This window comes from Tasmannia lanceolata, unplaced genomic scaffold, assembly GCF_043159265.1.
Source record: "Tasmannia lanceolata isolate RefF3 unplaced genomic scaffold, GAP_Taslan_0.1 ptg000218l, whole genome shotgun sequence".
NCBI lineage: Eukaryota > Viridiplantae > Streptophyta > Magnoliopsida > Canellales > Winteraceae > Tasmannia > Tasmannia lanceolata.
In genome coordinates, this window is record NW_027518894.1 from 192,501 (window position 1) to 200,000 (window position 7,500).

A 7,500-nucleotide genomic window follows, 5' to 3' on the forward strand; every position below is an offset into this window, starting at 1 on the left:
CCTATCCAGGCAAAAACGCCCAAAACCAGCCCATTCCAGTGCCTATCCGGGGAAAACGCCCAAAGCATGCCCATTCCTTAGCCTATCCAGGCAAAAACGCCCAAAACCAGCACATTCCAGTGCCTATCCGGGCAAAAACGCCCTAAGCCTGCGCATTCCAGCGCCCCGCAGCATGCCACCCTCCTATAGGGTTTGCGCAACCAACCCGCCTAACCACCAGTGGCAACCAAAGGTGCTGTTAGCGACGACTTCTGAAGACGCAACGAGACGCGACGGGTTTGCGCCCAGACGCGACGAGGCGATGCGGGATCTGCGCCCAACCGTGCCTACACCCGCCGACTTGATGCGGGAGCTGCTGGCCCAAGCATGCCTAGCGTGCAAGGCCTGCGTGCAAGGCTAGTGTGCAAGGCTCGTGGGCAAGGCTAGTGCGCAAGGCTAGTGCCCAAGGTCTGTGTGCAAGGCTAGTGCCCAAGGCTAGTGAGCATGGCCTGTGTGCAAGGCTAGTGTGCAAGGCTTGTATGCAAGGCTAGTGTGCAAGGCTGGTGTGCAAGGCTTGTGGGCAAGGCTGGTGCGCAAGGCTAGTTCCCAAGGGTTGTGTGCAAGGCTAGTGCCCAAGGCAAGTGCGCAAGGCTCGTGCCCAAAGCTAGTGCGCAAGGCTTGTGTGCAAGGCTACTGCGATGGGCCAGTGCCCAAGGCTTGTGAGCAAGGCTTGTATGCATGGCTTGTGTGCAAGGCTAGCGTCCAAGGCTTGTGCGCATGGCTTGTGCGCAAGGCTTGTGTCCAAGGCTTTTGTGCAAGGCTCGTGCGCAAGGCTAGTGTGCAAGGCTTGTGCGCATTGGCAGGTAGCCCACCAGCATGCACGATCCAAATGCCACTCACGCGACAACACGGTGCCAAGCCGGGCATGGTGTGCACTCAAAACCAATCAACGGACAGAGGTCATGCGTCATGGGGGGGATCTAGCAAGGCCATGGGGAAGGTCATGGAGGACCTTGGAAGCAAGCGCAAGACGAGAGCGAATCGAACAAGGGGCCAGGACGGGGCCTTGTGCCCATGGTCTTCGCAAGACAGCGTCCAAGGCACCCGAAAGCCCAAGGGAACCCAAACCCGGCCGACACTTGCAATCGCACATGCTCTCTGCAACACACCATCAATGCCGCCCAACGGGGCCAGCACGAGCAGTCCTCCGCGGTCCCCTGGCCCTGCGCACGTTTGTCTTCGAAACCGAGCATCAATGCCACAGAAAGTGCCGGGGCGCCAGCTGGAGCCATCATCCGCGTTGCCATGGCTCGCTTGGCCTTGGCTTGCCAGGCCCCGACACGAGCAATCGCGCATTTTCTTTGCAACCGACCATCAATGCCGCCCAACGGGGCCAGCACGAGCAGTCATCCGCGGTCCCCTGGCCCTGCGCACGTTTGTCTTTGAAACCGAGCATCAATGCCACAGAAAGTGCCGGGGCGCCAGCTGGAGCCATCATCCGACGTGCCATGGCTCTGGTCCCATGGTCTTCGCAACCGAGCATTCGTGACACCCGCGGGGCCAGGACACCAACCCTTCCGACACGAGCATTCGCGCATGTTCTTTGGCCACACAACGGCGCCAGCACGAGCAAAATCATCCGCGGTGCGGTGGCCTTGCACGGCCTTTTGTCTTTGGAACCAACCATCAGTGCCACGGGAAGTGCCGGAGTCCCGGCATCCGCGGTGCCAAGTCATTGCGCCCTTGGTCTCTGCAGCGGGGCATGCCGGGCACTCCCAACCATTGCAAGCAAGCAAGCAAGCAAGAAAGAAAGTAAGTAAGTAAGTAAGTATTACATATAGGGGCGGGACATGCGGGGAGATCTGCGAAACGTGCATTACGGGGCACACGCGTACCTACCGGGGCATACCGACCCCTATTGGGGCACACGTGTGCATATCGGGGCATACCGGGCCTATCGGGGCACACGCGTACATACCGGGGCATACCGAGCCCTACTGGGGCACACGTGCGCATATCGGGGCGTACCAAGCCTATCGGGGCATACGCATGTATCCCAAGGCATACCGAGTCTATCCGGGCATACGCGTTCATACCGGGGCGTAACGGGCCTATCGGGGCATACTTGGGCATATCCGGGCAAAAAATGCCCAAAACTTGCGCAACCTTGGCAACCGTGGTCCATTCCTCTCTATATGCCTAGCCTTGCCAACCGTGGTCCATTCCTCACTATATGCCATGGCCTTGTGCCCATGGTCTTCCCAAGACAGCATCCAAGGCGCCTGAAAGGCCAAGGGAGCCCAACCCAGCAATGCCCAGCCAAGGCCAGGCATTCCAGTGCCTACCCGGGCAAAAACGCCCAAAGCATGCCCCATTCGTTAGCCTATCCAGGCAAAAACGCCCAAAACCAGCCCATTCCAGTGCCTATCCGGGGAAAACGCCCAAAGCATGCCCATTCCTTAGCCTATCCAGGCAAAGACGCCCAAAACCAGCACATTCCAGTGCCTATCCGGGCAAAAACGCCCTAAGCCTGCGCATTCCAGCGCCCCGCAGCATGCCACCCTCCTATAGGGTTTGCGCAACCAACCCGCCTAACCACCAGTGGCAACCAAAGGTGCTGTTAGCGACGACTTCTGAAGACGCAACGAGACGCGACGGGTTTGCGCCCAGACGCGACGAGGCGATGCGGGATCTGCGCCCAACCGTGCCTACACCCGCCGACTTGATGCGGGAGCTGCTGGCCCAAGCATGCCTAGCGTGCAAGGCCTGCGTGCAAGGCTAGTGTGCAAGGCTCGTGGGCAAGGCTAGTGCGCAAGGCTAGTGCCCAAGGTCTGTGTGCAAGGCTAGTGCCCAAGGCTAGTGAGCATGGCCTGTGTGCAAGGCTAGTGTGCAAGGCTTGTATGCAAGGCTAGTGTGCAAGGCTGGTGTGCAAGGCTTGTGGGCAAGGCTGGTGCGCAAGGCTAGTTCCCAAGGGTTGTGTGCAAGGCTAGTGCCCAAGGCAAGTGCGCAAGGCTCGTGCCCAAAGCTAGTGCGCAAGGCTTGTGTGCAAGGCTACTGCGATGGGCCAGTGCCCAAGGCTTGTGAGCAAGGCTTGTATGCATGGCTTGTGTGCAAGGCTAGCGTCCAAGGCTTGTGCGCATGGCTTGTGCGCAAGGCTTGTGTCCAAGGCTTTTGTGCAAGGCTCGTGCGCAAGGCTAGTGTGCAAGGCTTGTGCGCATTGGCAGGTAGCCCACCAGCATGCACGATCCAAATGCCACTCACGCGACAACACGGTGCCAAGCCGGGCATGGTGTGCACTCAAAACCAATCAACGGACAGAGGTCATGCGTCATGGGGGGGATCTAGCAAGGCCATGGGGAAGGTCATGGAGGACCTTGGAAGCAAGCGCAAGACGAGAGCGAATCGAACAAGGGGCCAGGACGGGGCCTTGTGCCCATGGTCTTCGCAAGACAGCGTCCAAGGCACCCGAAAGCCCAAGGGAACCCAAACCCGGCCGACACTTGCAATCGCACATGCTCTCTGCAACACACCATCAATGCCGCCCAACGGGGCCAGCACGAGCAGTCCTCCGCGGTCCCCTGGCCCTGCGCACGTTTGTCTTCGAAACCGAGCATCAATGCCACAGAAAGTGCCGGGGCGCCAGCTGGAGCCATCATCCGCGTTGCCATGGCTCGCTTGGCCTTGGCTTGCCAGGCCCCGACACGAGCAATCGCGCATTTTCTTTGCAACCGACCATCAATGCCGCCCAACGGGGCCAGCACGAGCAGTCATCCGCGGTCCCCTGGCCCTGCGCACGTTTGTCTTTGAAACCGAGCATCAATGCCACAGAAAGTGCCGGGGCGCCAGCTGGAGCCATCATCCGACGTGCCATGGCTCTGGTCCCATGGTCTTCGCAACCGAGCATTCGTGACACCCGCGGGGCCAGGACACCAACCCTTCCGACACGAGCATTCGCGCATGTTCTTTGGCCACACAACGGCGCCAGCACGAGCAAAATCATCCGCGGTGGGGTGGCCTTGCACGGCCTTTTGTCTTTGGAACCAACCATCAGTGCCACGGGAAGTGCCGGAGTCCCGGCATCCGCGGTGCCAAGTCATTGCGCCCTTGGTCTCTGCAGCGGGGCATGCCGGGCACTCCCAACCATTGCAAGCAAGCAAGCAAGCAAGAAAGAAAGTAAGTAAGTAAGTAAGTATTACATATAGGGGCGGGACATGCGGGGAGATCTGCGAAACGTGCATTACGGGGCACACGCGTACCTACCGGGGCATACCGACCCCTATTGGGGCACACGTGTGCATATCGGGGCATACCGGGCCTATCGGGGCACACGCGTACATACCGGGGCATACCGAGCCCTACTGGGGCACACGTGCGCATATCGGGGCGTACCAAGCCTATCGGGGCATACGCATGTATCCCAAGGCATACCGAGTCTATCCGGGCATACGCGTTCATACCGGGGCGTAACGGGCCTATCGGGGCATACTTGGGCATATCCGGGCAAAAAATGCCCAAAACTTGCGCAACCTTGGCAACCGTGGTCCATTCCTCTCTATATGCCTAGCCTTGCCAACCGTGGTCCATTCCTCACTATATGCCATGGCCTTGTGCCCATGGTCTTCCCAAGACAGCGTCCAAGGCCCCCGGAAGGCCAAGGGAGCCCAACCCAGCAATGCCCTGCTATGGCAAGCCAAGGCCAAGCATTCCGGTGCCTATCCGGGCAAAAATGCAATTCCTCTCTATATGCCTAGCCTTGGCAACCGTGGTCCATTCCCCACCATATGCCATGGCCTTGTGCCCATGGTCTTCCCAAGACAGTGTCCAAGGCGCCCGGAAGGCCAAGGGAGCCCAACCCAGCAATGCCCTGCTTTGGCAAGCCAAGGCCAAGCATTCCGGTGCCTAACCTTGGCAACCGTGGTCCTTTCCTCACCATATGCCATGGCCTTGTGCCCATGGTCTTCGCAAGACATCGTCCAAGGCGCCCAAAAGGCCAAGGGAGCCCAACCCAGCAATGCCTTGCTAGGACAAGCCAAGGCCAAGCATTCCGGTGCCTATCCGGGCAAAAACGCCCAAAGCATGCCCATTCCTTAGCCTATCCAGGCAAAAACGCCCAAAATCTGCACATTCTAGTGCCTATCCGGGCAAAAACGCCCACCAGCATGCCACCCTCCTATAGGGTTTGCGCAACCAACCAGCCTAACCACCAGTGGCAACCAAAGGTGCTGTTAGCGACGACTTCTGAAGACGCAACGAGACGCGACGTGTTTGCGCCCAGACGCGACGAGACGATGCGGGATCTGCGCCCAAGAATGCCTAGACCCGTCGACTTGATGCGGGATCAGCTCGCCCAAGCATGCCTAGTGTGCAAGGCCTGTGTGCAAGGCTAGTGTCCAAGGCTAGTGTGCAAGGCTCATGTGGAACGCTAGTGCGCAAGGCTAGTGCCCAAGGCTTGTGTGCCAGGCCCGTGTGCAAGGCTAGTGTCCAGGGCTTGTGTGCATTGCTTGAGTGCAAGGCTTGTGTGCATTGCTCGAGTGCATGGCTTGTGTGCAAGGGTTGTGCGCAAGGCTAGTGTGCGGGGCTTGTGCGCATGGCTAATGTGCACGGCTTGTGTGCATGGCTACCGTGCAAGGCTAGTTTGCATGGCTAGGGTGCAAGGCTCGCATGCGAGGCTAGTGTGCAAGGCTGCGTGCAAGGGAAGCGTGCAGGGCGAGTGTGCGAGGCCACTGTGCACGGCGCCAGCACTAGCGAGCCATCATCCGCGTTGCCATGGCTCGCTTGGCCTTGGCTTGCCAGGCCCCGACACGAGCAATCGCGCATTTTCTTTGCAACCGACCATCAATGCCGCCCAACGGGGCCAGCACGAGCAGTCATCCGCGGTCCCCTGGCCCTGCGCACGTTTGTCTTTGAAACCGAGCATCAATGCCACAGAAAGTGCCGGGGCGCCAGCTGGAGCCATCATCCGACGTGCCATGGCTCGCTTGGCCTTGGCTTGCCGGGCCCCGACACGAGCAATCGCGCATTTTCTTTGCAACCGACCATCAATGCCGCCCAACGGGGCCAGCACGAGCAGTCATCCGCGGTCCCCTGGCACTGCGCACGTTTGTCTTTGAAACCGAGCATCAATGCCACAGAAAGTGCCGGGGCGCCAGCTGGAGCCATCATCCGACGTGCCATGGCTCTGGTCCCATGGTCTTCGCAACCGAGCATTCGTGACACCCGCGGGGCCAGGACACCAACCCTTCCGACACGAGCATTCGCGCATGTTCTTTGGCCACACAACGGCGCCAGCACGAGCAAAATCATCCGCGGTGCGGTGGCCTTGCACGGCCTTTTGTCTTTGGAACCAACCATCAGTGCCACGGGAAGTGCCGGAGTCCCGGCATCCGCGGTGCCAAGTCATTGCGCCCTTGGTCTCTGCAGCGGGGCATGCCGGGCACTCCCAACCATTGCAAGCAAGCAAGCAAGCAAGAAAGAAAGTAAGTAAGTAAGTAAGTATTACATATAGGGGCGGGACATGCGGGGAGATCTGCGAAACGTGCATTACGGGGCACACGCGTACCTACCGGGGCATACCGACCCCTATTGGGGCACACGTGTGCATATCGGGGCATACCGGGCCTATCGGGGCACACGCGTACATACCGGGGCATACCGAGCCCTACTGGGGCACACGTGCGCATATCGGGGCGTACCAAGCCTATCGGGGCATACGCATGTATCCCAAGGCATACCGAGTCTATCCGGGCATACGCGTTCATACCGGGGCGTAACGGGCCTATCGGGGCATACTTGGGCATATCCGGGCAAAAAATGCCCAAAACTTGCGCAACCTTGGCAACCGTGGTCCATTCCTCTCTATATGCCTAGCCTTGCCAACCGTGGTCCATTCCTCACTATATGCCATGGCCTTGTGCCCATGGTCTTCCCAAGACAGCGTCCAAGGCCCCCGGAAGGCCAAGGGAGCCCAACCCAGCAATGCCCTGCTATGGCAAGCCAAGGCCAAGCATTCCGGTGCCTATCCGGGCAAAAATGCGATTCCTCTCTATATGCCTAGCCTTGGCAACCGTGGTCCATTCCCCACCATATGCCATGGCCTTGTGCCCATGGTCTTCCCAAGACAGTGTCCAAGGCGCCCGGAAGGCCAAGGGAGCCCAACCCAGCAATGCCCTGCTTTGGCAAGCCAAGGCCAAGCATTCCGGTGCCTAACCTTGGCAACCGTGGTCCTTTCCTCACCATATGCCATGGCCTTGTGCCCATGGTCTTCGCAAGACATCGTCCAAGGCGCCCAAAAGGCCAAGGGAGCCCAACCCAGCAATGCCCTGCTAGGGCAAGCCAAGGCCAAGCATTCCGGTGCCTAACCTTGGCAACCGTGGTCCTTTCCTCACCATATGCCATGGCCTTGTGCCCATGGTCTTCGCAAGACATCGTCCAAGGCGCCCAAAAGGCCAAGGGAGCCCAACCCAGCAATGCCTTGCTAGGACAAGCCAAGGCCAAGCATTCCGGTGCCTATCCGGGCAAAAA